This window comes from Vicugna pacos, chromosome 7 (assembly GCF_048564905.1).
Source record: "Vicugna pacos chromosome 7, VicPac4, whole genome shotgun sequence".
NCBI lineage: Eukaryota > Metazoa > Chordata > Mammalia > Artiodactyla > Camelidae > Vicugna > Vicugna pacos.
In genome coordinates, this window is record NC_132993.1 from 55,811,795 (window position 1) to 55,831,519 (window position 19,725).

Sequence of the window (19,725 nt, forward strand, 5' to 3'; positions counted from 1 at the left end):
GGAAATGTTAGGTAGTTTAAATAGAAATGAGCACTGGGCAGGGGGAGAGGAAGGGGAAAGGAACAATCCAGAGCATAAGGAACCTGAGCAGTCAATTAACCAGAGCACAGGGAATCTGAGCTGTCAATCAATCAAAACAATCAATTAATCAATCAATCATGAAGCCAGGAGATAAAAACAGAATGAGGGAATGGTGCCATTTTTCCTCTCTTGGATTGGCCCGTTCCTAATTCTCAGGAGTGGACTATCTTCCACCATTTTTTTTTTTACTTCACTAATAAAAATCTTGCTTATATCATACTTTCTGTCTCTCGTCAAAAATCCTTTTTTGGGGGATGACTAAGAACTGAGGTAATTCTTATTTGCCTTTTCCCAGAGACAATTTCATAGGAATCTGGGCCAGGCCAGCCTGCTGGTTTTGGAGGGTCTCCTGGGTACATAGGGGATGGCTGCGGCTCACTCAGGGGACATAAAAGCTGGTGGCAGAGTCCAAGAGTGTTCATCTACATGAGCTTTCCTGGAGGCTGACATCTTGATTAGATCAGGAGCACAAATACCTAGCCCCACCCAACTGCCTGTAGGGAAGCTTCAGGCCAAACAACATACATGGTGGGAACACAGCCCCACCCATCAGGAGGCTTCCTAAGCTACAAACACCTCCAGACATTGCCCTGCTCACCAGAAGCAGTGAGTAGGCACTGACTCCTTCAGCCAGGAAACCTGCATAAACCTCTAATTCAGCCTCATCAGGGCTGATACCATAAACAAGAAAACAACAATCCCAAAGCCCGTGGAAGGAATCCACAAACATAGGCCAGACTCTACATTAGGACCTGCTGGACCCTGGCCCTTGGATGACAAGAGAAAAGCGCACTGCTGGGACACATAGGACGTCTCCCACAAAGGGCCACCTCTCCAAGGTCGAGAAACATAACTAACCTACCTAAAAATATAAAGACAGATAACATGAGGTGGCAGAGGAATATCTCCCAGGCCAAGGCACATTATAAAATCCCAGAAGAAGAAATAAATGATGAGGAGATACGCAATTTATCTGAGAAAGAGTTTAAAGTAATGATAGTGAAGACGTTCAGAGAACTCAAGGGGAGTATAGATGCACAGAGTGAAGCTTTTAGCAAAGAGTTGGAAAATATAAAGAATAATCAAAGTTGAAGAATAAAATCACTGGGATGAATAACACACTAGAAAGAACAAAGAATAGACTAAATGAGGCAGAAGAACGGATCAATGAGCAAGAAGAAAGATTAGTGTAAATCACTACTGTAGAACAGAAAAAAGAAAAAAGAATGAAAAGAAATGAGGATAGTTTAAGAGAACTCTGGGACAACATGAAGTGCACTAATATTCCCATTATTGGGGTCCCAGAAAGAGAAGAGAGAAAAGACCTGCGAAAATTTTTGAAGAGACAATAACTAAAACTTCACCAACTGAGGAAAGGAAACAGTCACCCAAGACCAGGAAGCACAGAGAGTTCCACACAGGATCAACCCAAAGAGAAACACACCAAGGCACATAGTCATCAAACTGACAAAAATTAAGGATAAGGAGAAAATATTAAAATTAGCAAGAGAAAAGCAACAAATAACATACAAGGGAACTCCCATTAGGTTATCAGCTGATTTTTCAGCAGCAACTCTACAGGCCAGAAGGGAGTGGCGAGATATATTTAAAGCAATGAAAGGGAAAAACCTACAACCAAGATACTCTATCCAGCAGGGCTCTCATTCAGATTTGATGGAGAAATCAAAAGCTTCAGTTAAATAAAAGCTAAAAGAATTCAGCACCACCAAATCAGGTTCACAACAAATGTTAAAGGACCTTCTCTAGTCATCAAACCTAAGAAAAGATAAGGAAAAAAAAAGACCTACAAAAGATTGCTTTGGTAATTCAAGGTCTCTTATTGTCCCATATAACTTTTGGAATTGTTTGTTCTAGCTCTGTGAAAAATGTTGTGAGTACTTTGGCAGGGGTTGCAATGGATCTGTGGATTGCTTTGGGTAGCACAGCCATTTTGATAGTGTTGATTCTTCCAACTCAATAGCACAAGATATCTTTCCATTTCGTTGTATCATCTTCAATTTTCTTCATCAGTGTTTTATAGTTTTCAGAGTATAGGTGACCTTCTTGGTTAAGTCTATTTCTAGGTATTTTGCTTTTTGGGTTTTTTTTTTTTTTGATGCAATGGAAATGTTTATGCCAGTTATAAAATTCTTGTTTCTGAAGTGGAAAAAAAGTGAATGAAGGGCTGCAAATGGCAAAATATCCTTCTGGGTGAGTTGTACTCCATTACATATATATGCTGCATCTTCTTTATCCATTCATCTATTGATGTGCACTTAACGATGCTTCTGTATCTTGGCAATTATAAATAATGTTGCTGTTAATAGTGGGGTGCATGTATCTTTCTGAGTTAATTCTTTTTTTGTGGTTGCCTCACTCCTTTGATAACTATATAAGTTTAAAAGCTAAAGCTCTAAACATTCTCAGAAACAATGAACAGTACCTATATGTAAATTTAAAAAATTTAATACCTTCTATTTGGTAAAGATGGCTGCAAGTTCTTTGTTGCTTTTGCTATAGCCCCTCTTTTGAATTGGGCAGATGTTGTGACTGCTTCATCCACAGAATACAGTGGAAGTGATGCTGTGCTTAAGAAATGGGTAACTTTCTCTTCCTCCCTCTTAGAGCACTTGTTCTTGGACTCCATCCACCATGCTGTCAAAGAGCTCAAGTGGCTCCATGCAGTGGCCATTCTAGCAAGGAATCAAGCCCCCAGCCGCCAACCAACATTGGCTGGGCTCCCAGCCATTAGCCAGAACCAGTGTGACAGACAAGATGAGTTATCTTAAAAGACAACCCACCTGTCATCACTCAGTGCAGACATGATCTAGCCCCATCAAATTATGCCCACATCACAGCCAAATAAATTATTATTGTTTTAGGCCGCTAAGTTGTGTATGATTTGTTACTCAGAAACAGGTAACAGAATTTGGTCCCTGGAAATTATAAAAACCTAAAACATGCTGGCTCTGCCACCAGGGAGCAGGGAGAGGCCAGAAGGGCCTCTGGAGGATTGCTTAGGAAAGCCGAAGGGCCTGTTGACCGAAAACGAATAGACTGCCAGTTATTTCTCCAGCAAAGATAGGTTTATTCATCAAGATCAGCAGAGAATTACAATTTGGGGTCTGCAACCACAGTGAGGCCCGTGCAAGTCCCCACAGGGCAAGGGAAGGAAAGTACTTTTATCCAGGGGGAGAAGGCAATGGGGAGGGCTATCGTAAACACAAAGTCCAAGGCTTCTCTTGGCTCAGTCCTTGCCAGGAAGGGTATTCTTCCTGTGCTATCATCCCAGGACATGAGAGCTCCCCCTTCTGGCCTCCCAACTCTACTTAATTGAGATTTCTGTTACTAACTTTTTACAGGCCTTTCCTAACTTAGGGCAATGGTGGAGTTTGGAAGTCATGTTAGAACAATTATTCACTCCCAAGTTTTTGAAGCATAAAGTATTAAAGTATAATTTAAGAAAGAAAAAAAGAGATCAATCAGACTAGAATGTAATTAGCTGCGATGGATTCAATTTAAAGGGTTGTAAAACAGGATCTATGAAGAAAGTCTTAAAGTTCTACAGATTAATTAATGCTGGAATAGAAGTAGCTGGGAAGATGTGCAAAACAACACTCAATATATCACCAAGAGTTTTTCTCCTCTGACAGGACAATAAAACATGTGCTTAAACAACAGCAGGAAGGAGACAGGCTAAATTTAAAACACACTTGGCAAAAAGAGTTAAGCTATAAATTCTGAGAAGATCTAAATCAGTTGTATTTACTCTGGATGAAACCTTGACAAGAAGCCAGGAGATGGACTCTTGGACCTCCTCAGTATTCATTTGCTTGCCTTTAGCTGCAAGTAACCCTGAGTCAAAGTGCGTAAGCAGTGAGGACAGGCATTGTTATCTGACCCAGCAGGAGACCGAGACAACCGGCGCAGGACTGACTGGATCACTGGCTCTTCCATCATCAAGGATCCAGGTTCTTGGTACCTCTCATACTCTCAGTACCACTTGTGTCTCATCAGTGAGAATGTACCCATGTAACTACACCCAGCCACAATAAAGGCTGGCAAATACAGTCTTAGCTTCGTCAGTCATGCCTCAAGAAGAAGGGAAAACAGATCTGGGGGATAACCACAACCAGACCCTCACTCTTGCTTGCCAGGGTTTAAAAGCAAGAGGCAATGGAGACTTGTAAGTGAATCCTGTGCCTAAAAAGGCAGAAACAAAACCATGGGAATGGTCTTTTGGGCAGGAATGGACAGTCAGAACGAAAACACAGGACTACTGCCCAGCCAAGAATCCCTTATGAGGGAGTAGGTAGCTCGCAGATGCCAACGTGGCGCATTCTCAGCCTGCTGGTACAATGGCAGTGTGCTCCCACCCCGGGCTGCCCTGACCTGGACGATTCCCCATTCCACGTGGGTCACACTGACCAAACTTTAAGCGGATTTTTTTGAAGAACAAGGGAGGCAACAGGGAGCTGTGACCACTTCCTTCTTTTTCCTTCCCCAGTTATTTGCCCTGCTTGGGGTTGAACCCGAGGTACAAACAGCCAAAGCTGAGAGAGAATGCCATTCTTACAGCCAAAACCGGCTGTGGTGGTCTGGCCTCTCTCAGCACAACGTTCTTCATCCATCTAAGAGTAGATGTTACTTATTGTCAACCTGGTGCAAATTGGCAGCAGGTATTTTGTGAAGGAGAAGAATGGGAAACCAGGTGATGTCTAATCCCTGCAAGAAGCCACCAAAGCCTCACTTCGAAACGAGTTCACTTGCTTGCTTAGAACAACTGCGTGAAGCAGCTACTTTGCATTCCAACATCAAACATAGCCTGTTTTGGATTATTTTACATATGGGATTATTCTTATGGTCGTTTCTTTCTAAATCAATGGTTGGGTACAAAATGTCTAAAGCAAGATGTTATCTATAGCCAGAAATTTTAACAGCCATGAGTCCAATGTTCATTTTCCCAAAGAAATTTTTAAATGTCATGCTTGAATTGTTTTACAAAAAAAACTGGGGCCATATATCCACCTGTTTCATCACAACCATTCCCCCGAAAATCCACATCTAGCACCTCCAGATTGTTAACTTCTTAGCCTGGTTCTTATCGAAGGTAACAGGATTGAGAAAGCCTTGCAGATTATATACACATTTACCATTATATCTTTGTTTGAATCCCAGCAAACAAAGCCCCCTTAAAACAAAGCTGATCATGGTGTAACACACACACACACACACACACACATTTCCATAGCTGTCTCATCTTTAGACAGATTGGTGTCAAATGTCTTTTAAGACTATGGCAAACCCCTGAGGGTTTTAATGCTAAAGTATGTGACAGAACATGTCAGACAACCCTAAGCCAATTAATGATTACACTACAGTGAACTTCAAATACCTGAAATCACAGAAGTCAGATGGTAGGGCAGCTGTACTGTCAAACTCTAGGGAACATCTTGTACATCACAGACCGGAAGTGTTCAGAGCAAACCCTGGAGAGCCGTACGAGACAGCCCAGCAGGCGTTTCTCTTGCTGCCTGCAAACACAGAGCTCTACGTGACACAGGGATTTCCTATTGCTGCTCTTGTGGATGACAACTTCCAGTGTAAAACACAGGCTCCCCTACTTCCAGACATCATTTGCCCTTCCACGCCCAAATGAACATGCCTGAGCTACCACCCACCTGTCGGAAATCAAGTCTGCCTGCTGTGAACTCCAGCCACTTCCAAGGCCCCCAGGATGCTGTCTCACACACCTAAGAAACAGATCCTTTCCATTCTTGAGCTCCAGCTTCCTCAGCACACCTGACTCTGCTGCTGCCTCCTCCGCCGATGACCATGGCGAGTTTGGGTGAGAGGACGATGTGAACCTGGGGCCAGCAAGCATCCCGGAACTGCCTAAGGCCCCTGCGCTGCCCCACCCATGAGATGGATGACAAGGTCAAAATCAAGGGAGTCGTGTTCAGACTCCCTTCTGCCTCTGTCTCCTAGCTGAAGAGACTCAAGAAGGAGACAGGCTTGTGTAATCTCACAATCAGAAATTCAAGAAAGGACTATATAATTCAGGTTTCTCATCTGGGTGTTGAAATGGAAGTAGCACCAGTCATTCTCTCACTGCATTTGTTTCTATGATATGACATCAAACGAGCCTCCAATGCTAGGTGGTCCCTGTGGGTCCTATCTGGAGGATTCTGAAGCCTTGCCCTGGCAGACTATACAGGGAGAGGCTTGACGGCTGATACAGTGGTGCCTGATCGGTAGAGGGACTTGGTGCTTCTGCAGCAACCAGACAGAATTTCAGTGTTAGGGGAAGCCACAAAACACTCAATGCCTCCTCTTTTGGCTGATAGTTTAACACCCCAGGCTCCTGGGGAGAGGAGACTACACTTACCTCTGTGACTCTACCCCAGGGGAAGAATTTCAATTAATTCTTCACAGCAGAAGAAACTAACCCCTAAGCTTCACCAAGACCCAATGGAAGGGTCTGGGGCAAAGAGAGGAAGGAGAAGTGCAGCATTATTTATAGCTATATGTACAGGGCCCACGCCTAGCTGTATCCTCAGGGTTCCTTGCCAGAGTCCCCTGTCTGAGCCCATGGACAACTTGAGGCATTTCTACCAGGCTAAACACCACACAGATAGAACACTGGACATCTGTTAGTGTTACTTCTCTCATTTCCCAAACTCCTCCTCTAGTCTAAAGCACACTTTCAGAGCCCTCATTCTCAGATAATCAACTGGAGAAGCACAGATTGCTTTCAGGGGAAACACCACAAGATTACACTATGTTTGACATCAGAACATTTCCCAGCTATGGTAGGATTACAGACAGCTTTAACATTCTTATTTATACCTTTTTATTTCCTGAAACATTCAAGGAGAATATGTATTATTTTCATAACAAGAAAATAATAATATTCATTACGTGTAATGAATCATTTTCATTAAAAAAGTAATAAACCCACTTCTGAGTAATGTTTGCTGAAGGGGACCAATTTTTCTGCAACAAAAATCATACGTTCCTTTAAAAAGATTCATTCCAATTAAATAAAACTTGAAACTTAGCCATCACTTAAGTGTCAAAAATCTATATAAACTAATGTAAGAGAATGTTGCCTTTAATCTAGCAAAATAGATATTCTTCTGCTTGACTAAGATGAACTGAAGAGGAAAAATACCTAAGATAAATTCCCACTACTTTACTTCCCTATTTCTGCAATAACAAATTACCCCAAATTTAGTGGCTTGAAACAACACAAACTTATTTTCTTACAGTACTGGAGATCAGAGGTATAAAACCGAGATGTCAGCAGGGCTGCCTTTCCTCTAGAGGTTTCAGGGGAACATCTATTTTCTTGCCTCTTTCAGCCTCTAGAGACCACTGGTGTTCCTTTTCTTGGTCTCCAACTTCCTTGCCTCACTCCAAACTTTTGCTTCCATCATCACTTCTACTGTTAACTCTGACCCTTCCACTTCTCTCTGATAAGGACCCTTGTGATTTTTATGTATCTGTCATTTGAATTTATATATGAAATTTTTCTCTTTTAAAAAAAGTTTGTATTGAGGTGTAGTTGATTTATGTTAGTTTCAGGTGTACAGCAAAGTGATTCAGTTATACACATACATATGTGTGTTTTCTTTTCAGATTCTTCTCCATTATATGTTATTACAAGAAACTGAATATAGTTCCCCGGGCTATACAGTGGGTCCTGTTGTTTATCTATTTTATATATGGCACTGTGTGTCTGTTACTCCGTGGCCCCTAATTTATCCCTCCCCATTCTTGTGATTATATTGGCCCAACTCAGATAATCCAGGATAAACTCCCACCTCAAGATCCTTAATCACATCTGCAAAATCCCCTTCTACAGGTAAAGTCTTCTCTTCAGACTCCAGAGGTTAGGACCGGAATATCTTTGGGGAGCCATTCATTATTCAGCCTATCACATCCACCTTATATTTAAGAGAGATTCTTACTAAGTAGCTACCCAGATGTTACCAATATACTCAAAATTCCAAAATGGAAAATTCTACTGTAATTTTTTTTAAAAAAAGAACTGTTAAATCTCTTAACTTTTATATTTCAAATTTTTAGAAAATTAGCTGGATCATCTCAGATTTGTAGCTAGTTAGACTCTTAAATCTCTTCATATGTAGACATAGAATAGTTGTAAATATTTTATGATCAATTTTTAGAATTATAATAATTCCCAATTATTGCCTCACGTGAATATTTACTCCTGATGTTTTATAATGTTTTCAGTAAGTATTTGGACCTGTTTGTTTCCTAGAAGGAAAAAAGGAAAGGAAGGGAGACGAGAGGAGAAAATAAATCACTGCAGTTTGACAGATGTAAAACACCAGAGTCCAGGTGCGGCTGCTGGTTTTGTCACTGATTAGCCATATGACTTTAAGCAAGTCACCTCACCATGTTCTCCTGTATAAAACTGGCACTACTACTTCCTGTCTTGTCTACATTACAGACTGTGGAGAGGATAAAATGAGATACTGCAAACACAGGCTATTACAATCATCCTACAGATGAAGCATCTAAACTGGTCATCCCCTGTTTCTAATTAGAATCGCAAGGGGAAAACTCTTCAGTCTGGAGTTGCTTCCCTGAAATTCAGACCATGGAGCACTAAATCCAAAATTCCTTCTGTCTTTACATAAAGCCTCACAGGGGGAAAAAGAAAAAAAGAGCATCCTAAAAGAAAGAAGTATGCCTGTGGCATCTATGAACTCGGTGACTTATCTTTTATTTAGTGAGGAGAACTCGGTACGTTTGTCAGTAAAGCTGGCCCACTCTAGCTTTATTGCCAAGTTTTCACAGAACAATGGAAAGTCACACACACACACCAAAAAAACAAAAACAAAGCAAAAAGCCTTGTCTTCCATGCCAGGATGGCCTGAAATGTCTGCTTTGAGCTCCCTCTTGTTCTGTTGGACAAAACCACTGCATTGTAAAACATGTTCATTCATATCATAGAATCCATTAGTTTCAACAATCTTAAGCATCTCATTGCCTACCTTTCCACAAATAATGTTTTGAACCTAAAACTTCAAGAGCTTCTTTAATGAATCACAATCATAATTGGCACTTCCTTTCTCCAAATATTCTGTGCAGACTTGCTCCCAACGCCATCCCTTTAAAAGCTAGATGATTCAGCATCTCCAGAAGAGCTTCTGAGAGTGAGGGTGACAGTCAAATGCGGGAATCAAAGATAGCTTTGTGTACCTTAAAGTAAACCTACTTCAGCTTTATTTAATATTAGAGCCATCACACTTCTCTTTGACAAGATCGTTTGCATAAAGGTTTCTCAGGAAAGCCAGGGGATTAATTTACTTCTGCCATCATGACTGACTACAAGAGCAGCTAAAGTGCCTCCAATCTCCAACACAAATTACTCTAAATGGTTTTTAAGATGAACTTGCCAAGCCTGTTATGCCCAGCAGCTCTGACAGGAAAAAGCGCAACTGACTTAAAAGAAAAACAAGAGGATCTGTTTGGAGTCTCGGTAACAAAACTGCTATGGTGCCTTTATGGACGCCCAAGAAGCCACAGATACATCATATACATCTAGAAAATAGGGAGCCTGTGACATGCACGCTTCTATGTAGTTCATGACTTATCAGCAGAAAATTGAGCTTGTCTAGAGCAACAGACTGCAAAGGAAGGCTACCATGAGATTTTAGAAAATGTTAATAAAAAGTTAAATCAGAAAATATTGTGATTCTTTGTTTCCATCAATTGTTCTTAATGTAGATAAATCCCAATGGAGAGTAATGTATTTTTCTCTTCCACTTTTTCACACAGGTACGTTGTGTTCCTGCAGTAGGAAAGTAAGTGTGCTAACTATGATGGCCAATAAAATTGCCTGGGCCCTGAGGAGGTTGTAAAGTAAGTGATTTGAATGAAGGACAAAAGGCATAGATAGGTTTTGAAGGGGAAAATCACCCATGAGATAAATCTATTTATACTGGTTTTGCTTTTTATTTTTAATTTATGTTGTTGTGGGTGTTTCCTTAAAGTGGTCTCTCATTGTTGATTATAGAAAGATCTTGGGTATCTTATCCGTTTCGACTGACAGCACCAATTAAGACTAAGAACATCTTCCATAGCCCAGAGGGGATGTGAGCTACGAGTAAGCCAGGCCCTAGCACAGGGAGGACTTTATATGCTACCAAAGAACAAAGTGATTCCTTTGGCAAAGCAGCTATCAGAACGGTCCTGAGAACATTGCCAAGGAAAGATATTATTTATTGTGAGTTACTGAGTTTTACTCTCTACCAAGCACTGCAGTAGATGCTGGAGATATATTAAATAAGACAAGGTCTCTCTTTCCAAAGAGCCCAAAGTACACCAGGGTAAGAAAGTTAACTCAGCATACCAAAATTCTTAGAACTCAGCTAAAGTAGAGCTTTAGAGGAAATGTAGTAGTGCAAATGCAGGGTCTTACCCATGATGCACACAGAGAAACCCACGAGATCGGACTCAAACTGCAATGTTAATTACATTATAATAAACATTGGGTCAAGTTAAGCCGATCCTTCCCTCTGTTGCACAGCTGCATTGTTTGATCCTAGCCAGCTTCTTTGTCGGCCCTTATTTAGGGAAAGTAAAAGTTTTTGGAGCCCCTTATCTTGAGTGTAGGTGTACTGTTATTTTCTAGGTTGTTCCTTTCCCCTTCCTCTCCACCTGCCCAGTGTTCATTTCTATCTAACTACCAAACATTAGGAAATAAGAAAGGTTATAATAATGATCTAACCTACCACCATAGAAGCTAAAAACAATAGAGACTAAACCAAATCCCAAGTAAGTAGAACCAAAAAAAGAGCAGAAATTAGTAATATAAAATAAAGGAAAGAGAAAATCAGTATATTCAAAGTTATTTTAAAAGATCAATAAAATTAATTAAAGCCTAGTCCTGTGATCAAAATTTAAAAAAAAAAAAACTACAAACTATCTATGTTAGGGTGAAAGAAGAAACCTACTACAGAGCCTCAAGAATGCTATTAAATATTTAAGGAAGCAATAGTACCAGTCTGAAGGCCAACAAAGAAGGGTGGGAAAAGGCAGGAATCGCTAGTGTCTGAATATAACCTTTTGCTAACTATGCCCTTATTTCAATAAAATTAGCCTTGCAGATTAGAAGTACCCATCATGCACCAACGCCATAACACTTTCGATCCAGACTTAATAAGGGCAAAAATCCCTACTCCCCCAACGAATAGTTCACCCATTCATTTTTACACTCTATGTAACCAACTTGCCAAAGAAACAGGGCAGCTGCTCACCTGAGCCTGCCAGCTCTCCCCTTGACAATGTACTATCCATCCCTTAATAAATCCTCACTTTACCTTCTTAATCTCTGTGTCTTGTCTGAATTCTTTCTGGTATAGGACAAGAACCTGCACACTGGTCACATCTACCAGCAACAATAGGACATACCCAAATAATTTTACCAGATTAGTTTCATGTAATATTAAAACCTGAGCATAATAGTGAAAGTAAAGAAAGTTGAAGATCAATACCAATATCCCTCATGATACAGACATAAAAATCCTTTTAAAAGTTTGTCAATCAAATCCAGAAATACATTTTTTAAAAAAGGTAACATATGATGGCAAAATCAAGTTTATCCCATGAACATAAGGTGTCAAATAAGCAATATTGGTTAATCAATAATTCACCAAATTAAGAAACTAAAGAGGAAAATGTACAAGATCATCTCAGTAAATGCAAAAAAAAGTTAAAATTCAAAACCTGTTTAAGATAAAACTCTCACTAAACTAGGAATACAAGGAAACTTCCTCAAACTGATAAAGGACATCCATGAAAAAACCACATTTAACACCATACTTGATGGTGAACAGTTTTCTCCTAAGGTACAAAGCAAGGGTGTCTAGGTTCATCATTTCTAGTCAACGTTATAGTGAATCCAGACATTGCAATAAGGCCATAAAAAAAGTTACAAAGATCAAAAAGGAAAAAGTAAAACCATCTCTATTTTCAGTTGATACAATTGTTTACATAGAAATTCCCAGGGAATTTAGGTAAACAACTGCAAGAATAGATAAATTTAAAAGATCACAAAATAGAAGTTTAATTATAAAATTTAATTCTATTTCTATATACAAGCAACAAACGGAAAGTAAAATTTAGAAACTGTATCATTGATAACAGCATCAAAAAATAAAATACTTAGGGATAATTTAATAAAAGATGTGCAAGATCTTTACACTGCAAAGTTCAAAATATTGCTGAGAGGAATTTTAAAAATAAAAATATCTGAAGAGAAATATTTATGGATTGGGGGAAATCACTGTTAGTTATTAAGTTATCAATTGTCTCCAAACTGACTTATTATATCAATGCAATATCAGTTAAAATCCCAGCAGGCTTTCTTGAAGATGACAGGCTGATTCTAAAACTTGTATGAAAATGCAAAGAAACCAAAATCATGAAAAATAAAAACTTTAAGACTTACACTACATGATTTCAAGACTTACTATAAATATTTCTATAAAAGCAATCTTCTCGTCTGAAAGGAGATAGTTTTACTTCTTCCTTTCTGATCTTTATGTCACAAAATTCTGGTCTCTAGAATATATAAGTAACTGCTCTAATTCAATATAAGAAAGCAATTCAAATAAAAGCAAATGAGCAACAGACAAGGATAAACCATCACAAAGGAAAACATAAAAATGCCAATGAGCACATGAAAGTTGTTCTACATAACACATTAGGAAATGCACATTAAAACCACACTGAAATTTCATTACATACACCAAAAGGTTAAAACTATAAACTTGTTTACAACTGACAGCCTCAAATATTGGTGAGCATGCAGCATGCCTGGAACTCCCAGGCATTGCTGATTAGCACCACGCAGGCCTGCAGGGCCCGTACCTGCCCAGCTTCAAGGCTAAAGAAAGGATCAAGAGTCAGAGAAAAACACCAAGGGTTTAGTGGATTAAAGTTCTTGAGAGCCCAGGTCAATCATTTACATCTCAAAGGCACAGGAAGAGAAATACCAATTCCTTTCAGAAAGCTAACTTCTAAGGGCATATGCAAATACCAGTTTTACAATGTCAAAAGATTCCCATCTAGACCATTTTCAGGGATTTTTTTCAGTTTTTAAATAGCCAATTCAATTTAAACAAACAATAGTAGTAGACAATAATGCATCATTCACTCACATTCACATGCCTCACTTTCAAAGGAGGAGAATCAGCATTCAAGTCAACTGTGGCCTTGGCTGTTTGCTCAGCCTCTGTGGCCTTTCTTAAGACAAAAAAGCAACAACCAGCCCACAGCTGCAGCCACTTCTTCCCACTGTAATGGCGGCCAGTACCTCCGCAACCGCCTTAGGGGAGTCAGAGTCCTCCATATCTACCTAGCGGCCCCCATTCATGAGGGACAGCCACCACAGGGCCCCACGTACCACTGCACAGCCACCCCAGGACTTCCCCGCAACTTTCAGGCCCCACATTAGTGGAGGTCACCCCGGGATAACCTCTGCAACGTTCGGGCTCCACATGCTAGCGGGCGGCCGCGCCACTTTCCACTCCCCGCCCTTAAGCTTTCCAACGTCTAGGCGCTCACCGGAGTTTCCTCCGTCTCCTGGCTGCCCCGCCACTTCGCGGGCTGCACCCTACAGGCCTACAAGCCTTGTGCCTAAGACACATCCCGGAGTCAGCAACAGAGACATCCCCCACCTAACGGGTGGGAGAGGTTACTCACATTTCTGAAGCCAGGTCCTGGAGCAACATCTCACTGAGCGGCAGACAGCGGGCAGAACATGGCGGCAGGCTTCGCTCACGGGGGCAGGAAGCATTTATCAGTTACGGGGGAATTGAAAACAGGTTGGCTCACAGGTTACCAGGGAAACTAGCAGAGGGGCACGCCCCTCATGACCCCTTTGATAGCTAACAGGTGGAGATGTTCTGATCTAAAGATTAGAACAATCACCAGCTGGAACGGGGCAGGGGGCAGGTATGTAGGAAGAGCAGCCGTTTGAGTAGGTGTAGGTGAAGCAGACGCTGGTCCAACAGGGAGGCATACAGAGAGCAAGAGAACAGCCACCTCGGTGACCTGACCATACAATAGTGCATCAACTTTGAAAACTGCACTTTCATATAATGTTGTACATCTACCCTATGAGCCAACAGTTCTTCCTTTAGACGTTTATTCAGAGAAACAAAAATATATACCCACAAAACAAACTGTGCAAGTGTCAACTGAAATAAAATGCACAACCTTAAAGTTGAGAGTTATGTCTTATTCAGCAGACATTTCTGAGGACTCCAACCCCTTTGTGCCCAGGATGATAGTGAGGTGGGAAGCCCCATAAAAAGACCGGCAGGTCCCCCAGGCAGGGCCACTACTCTCCTGCTAGCACCATCCGGTTCCCTGACCCAGCCCCTTTATCTCACTCTTTGCCTCTGAAAAGGCATACTTCTAGGAAAGTGGAACTTACCCCTAAAATTCTATTGGTTCCCTGAGCTAACTCCTGATTGGTCTATTCATAGTACTTCATTTGCATGGAGCTCACTCCTGATTGGTTATTTCTCTCCTGATTGGTCTATTTCCCTCACTCCTGATTGGTTATTTCTCTCCCCCCTGATTGGTTCATTTCTACAAAGCTTGTTCCTAATTAGTCAACTTTTGTTATACCTTATTTGCATATGATGTTGCAAAGTGTAAACTGGCAGCCTATAAAAACCTGTGTAAACCTACAGACGGGGTCCAGAGTTTGGAGTGCTAACTCCTCTCGGCCTGCTGGTGTAATTAACCTGAGTTCTCCAATTCTCTGAGTGCTGCTTGGTCTCTCGCCCGGATCCAGGTTGCTGTCACAACTGAGCTGTAACACCGAGCTATAATACTGAGCTGTCACATGCTTTTCTGCAACATTTTCTTCTCAGATCTTCCTGAAGGGCTGCTCTGAAGAGGCAGGGGAGGAGCCAGGATATATAGGAGTTTTACAGCAAAAACCAGGTAGTTGGAACATTAAAAGATTACTGTTAACTAAAAAAATCCAGACATCTCAAGTTAAATAATTTAGCATTTTCTATGTGTGGGAAGGCACAAACACCTGGGCTCATTGAAATCATTCCTTTGACATGACCTTAGCTCTCTAGGGCCAGTGTCCTATTCGTTCACGTCCTTCAGGGTACACTGCTGAGGGTGGCTGCAGAGGCCAGGCCACCTGCTTGTCTATCTCCTGAGTTGGCAGTGGCAACTGATGACATGATGGCCACAGCATTCTTTGTTTACTGATATGACTTGAAATATATTTTGTTCACATAAGAATGTTAATGGTAGCTTTATTCATAATTACCAAAAACTAAAAATAACCCAAATGTCCATCAATAGGAGAAAGAATAAACAAACACTGGTATATTTATATAAGGGAATACTACTCAGAATTTTTCAAAAAGTATTAACGTATTAGTGCATGCACCAACATGGATGAATCACAAAAATATTCTAAGCCAAAGAATCCAACCAGTATGATTTCATTTATATAAAATGCTAAAACAACGAATAATTCTGATAGAGATCAGAATTGCCTCTGGGGGTTTGGGACTGTAGTTAATTGGGAAGGGCATAAGGGAGCTTGCTAGAGTAATGGAAAAACACTATTTCCTGATAGTAGTGTGGGCTTCATGAAAACATGTATTTGCCAAACCTGATTTAACTGTATGTTTAAGATGTGTACACTACTCTGTATGTAAATTTTACATCAGTTTAGACAGGTCTCAGGCAAGATGGTAAAATGCTAATATTTCTTAAATCTCATTGGTGAATATGTAAGTGGCTGTTTATTAATCTCTATTTTTCTGCAATTTGAAATAATACTGAAACTCCTGAAAATAATAGAAACTAATATATTTTCAACAATGATTCTGAAATCTAGTTTTCTAGAATCTCCTGACAGCCTCAAGGAGGCACCAGAGAACACTGGGTGCCGGTAGGCTGGTGGACTTTGCAGCAAGGATTGGGAGGGGCACTTCAGGAAGAAAAAACACATTTTGCTATTTTATCTATTTAGAAGGGACAGGTAATTTTATATTCAATTTTAAATCTTGTATGATGAACAGAGATTCTCTGACTGCAGGGAACACACAGCTTAAGGTTTTCTAGATTTCACAGTCAATAGTTGCAGGATAAATTAAATCTATTTAAAAAAAAATCATTCGCTGAATATCACCTCCAAGGAGTTGTCTCTTGGAGGAATTCAGTTCTGAATGTTATAGTAAGAGTTCTCCTCAAATAAATACTGATTTTAAGGATAGTTAAGTCTGAATATGGTTTGAAATACCACAGGTATACTATTTTGCCCCTCCCCAAATTATTTGGTAAAATAAAATTCTGTAAATCAACCACTTTCTATTCTCATCACAGTGTTTTGGACTCAGGTAAGGTATAAACTCATAAGTCATAAATAAATAACATTTCCTATTTCAGAGTTCTTATTATTTTCTCTGAACCGTCTACATTATCTGTAATTTCTAGCACCTCTAATTTCTCTGCCCCAACAGAGATTTATGAACCATCATTTGGTGGACACTCTCTGTGTTAACTCCCAGCCCTTCCTTTCTGGGTCTGCCCCTTTCCTCTACACATGTTGTGTAGAGCATCCCCAGTGGGCATGCTCACTAAGCAGGCACAGTTGATGGGACTAGGAGTGGGACTCGTACTCACCTAAAGGGTCACGGAAGAGGCCCCCATCTATTGGTCCGAGGGTTGGATGGAGCTAGAGCTGGAATGCAGCGTTAATTCATTCTGTTGCTCTCCTGGCTGGAGCATTAACATATAAACTTGGAATTGTTGAAAGCAATATTTTTGACTTTGTGGCCTGGGAAGCAGAGAGAGCCAGTCCACAGTGAAAAGGAAGAGTTAAGCAAGAGACAAGCAGGAAGGAAATTCTGAGGGAAAGTTCCTAGCTTTCTTGGTTCCTAAAGTTCAACTGGATCTGTCCTAAATCTCTCCCCATTTTCAATTATGCCAGTTCAAAGAGGTTGCTGTAATGACAATCCTCAAATTCCTAAACTTGCATTATTATTAGGGAGAAAGTGCGTATATCTTGTGTCTCAAATTATCTGTAATTTCTAACACGAATTTCTGCTCCCACAAAATTAACATCTTAATATAGTTATAGCGACCCCTAGTAGAAGAGCATAAAATTATTACCCCTTAGATTATCCCTGAGGTGATACAGCTCCCACCTGGACATGCTGAGCATTTTGTTTAAAGCAGATCAACCCTGTACACACCCAGTAACATTCTGGAGCTCCTCCTCTTCTAAATGTGCTAAACGAGTTATCTCAGTTACTCCTCACAACCACTCCGTGAAGTAGGTACAACTATGACCGCACTGGGGATGAGAAAAGGGAGGCACAGCAAGCGGTCAGTGACTTGCCCACGGGTAGTGGTGGCGCATCACGCACTCAGGCCAGGTGGTCTGACCAACGCCTGGCTCCTAACCACTTTACTACTGTGCAGAGCTGCTGTAAGTGATTGTTTCACATCATATGAGTTTAAACTTTAGATGACAGTGTTGTTACACTGGAGGAAGGGAAGAAAAAATAGAACAAAAGATCACTGATGGGCATTACCTTCATTTGCCTTCTGGAGTAGAAGGTAAAACCACTCACACGTGTGTAGGGCTGCAGGATCATTCAAGGTGCCTTCCAGCCACCAAAAGGCAGAAAGTTCAGGTTAGCAGATGGACCACACAGGAAGCGCACTGTGGCTTGAAATGTCATGCGCCTCAATTTATTTCACTTACCTGTCACATCAATGAGTAGGGGTTGGAGGAAAATGAGATGCTACGGTTAGTAATTGCTGGGCAAGTTGTGGGTGGGAGAAATGTTTTAAAAGATCAAAACACCAGCCATTCTGACTGCCTACATTTCCTTGGAAATTTGTGTTATCAAAGGAATTAACTTGACCCACAATCCCAGCAAGAAGGCAAGCCTATCCATGTAGTCAGTCTCAGACATGAATTAGTATTATAAAAAAATTGATGAACAAATTTTAATAAATAGAAGTGGGAGGCCAGCAGGGGGAGTGCTCAAGCCCTGTGACAATCGCCAAGCCCAATAGTAAGGAGGAACACTGCTCTTTCCTAGCAGCCATGCAGCCACTGAAAAGCCATGGACTCTTTGTTTACTACAGCCCTCTCAACTTTCTTTCTCCATCTATAAGGTGGTCTCCTTTCCTTCCTGTTGGGGGATTTGCAAGTAGCTCTCCTTCATTACAGACACTGAATTGCAATTCTCTATTGACCCAGAATAAACCCATCTTTGCTGGAGAGATATCTTGCAGGCTATTTGTTTCAGGTCAGCAGTATCATTTAGAATTAACTTAATTTCTCCCAGATTTTACTCCTTTCTCCCACTCTCCTGATGCTTACTGAATAAAAGATATAAAATAGATGTATGGTTTAGGATGGCAAGGGATTCATGATCCAGTGTCTCCCAATGTCCCATTAAAATTCTAATCAAAAAAAAGGACAAACCTCATAACAGTACTGAAAGTTAACTCTAATAATAAAAACTTTTCTACAAATAGAGAAAAATATATACCAGTTATGACCTATGGAAGATGCTACTTCCTTTATCCCAAAGACTGGGGGAAAACTACACTGCAAAATGGTTTAATAAAGAAACAAATGAAAATGATATTCATATCTAAAGGATATCTTCAAAAAGATGCAAAAAGACATGGCCTCTATGAACTGAAAATGGAAAACCATAAACAAAAGGCAGAGTGAAGGTGGAAAATGAAAGGGACACCTCTGAACATAAAAGCTAAAAATGGAATGCAAAGGAAAAATTTGGTTAATTTTACAACACACAAAAAAAGTTAAGCTTCACAAACCAAATAAAATACACACAACAAGCTGGGGAAATGACTGGCAGTATACATGATGAAATGTGCTTAGTAGCCTAACTTTGTAAATAACGCTAATAAATCAATAAGAAAAATATCACACGAGAAAAAAAAAAGGACAAATTAATGATGTAAGGAATGCAATTTCTGATAAACATAAAAGAATTCATTCTGTCTAATAATCAAAGAAATGCAAATTATCATTCAATGAGGTACTCTTTTTATACTTACATAATCAAATGAAAATGATGTTGCAAGGATGAGATGAAAGGTATCCTGTCATACAATGCTAGCCTGAAAAAAATTATTACAACTTTAGGAAAGGTAACTTTGCTCCTAAAATGAAAAGCCTTAAAATGTTTCATAATCTTGAACCCTTAAACTTCAAAGGGATTTGTACTCAGGACACAATCCAATTCTCACCAATGTGTACGTGTCAGGAGTTCAAAGGGGCAGTATTTCTAAGAGCAAAATATTTGGAAACCACCTATGCTCTCACTAATTAGAATTGGTTAAATGACTTTTGTATGTAACTATGAAAAATATTTTATAGCTGTTAAAAATTGTATTCTTGAATCACCTAGTGAAAACGTTCATCTTGTAATGTTAAGTGGAACCAAACTGATTAAAATTTTGTCGAAGAAAAATTATAAACATATTAACATCTATGAAGAGATTAAAGGCTGAAAGGAGAGACATCAAAATGATTTAAAAAAAAGTGGTTGTGTATGTTTTAGAGAGCTA

The 19,725-nt window shown here is 40.1% G+C and overlaps 1 long non-coding RNA gene across 5 annotated transcripts in view; it reads right to left on the bottom strand.

The window, feature by feature from the left end:
• Nucleotides 1-13,860, bottom strand: part of LOC116281276 (uncharacterized) — a 60,856-nt gene extending 46,996 nt beyond the window's left edge. For all 5 annotated transcript variants that reach the window (XR_004190679.2, XR_012074460.1, XR_012074462.1 and 2 more), the window contains exon 1: nt 13,825-13,860. This is a non-coding gene — a long non-coding RNA (uncharacterized lncRNA). The remainder of the gene's footprint in view (nt 1-13,824) is intronic.
• Nucleotides 13,861-19,725: the final 5,865 nt, after the last annotated feature.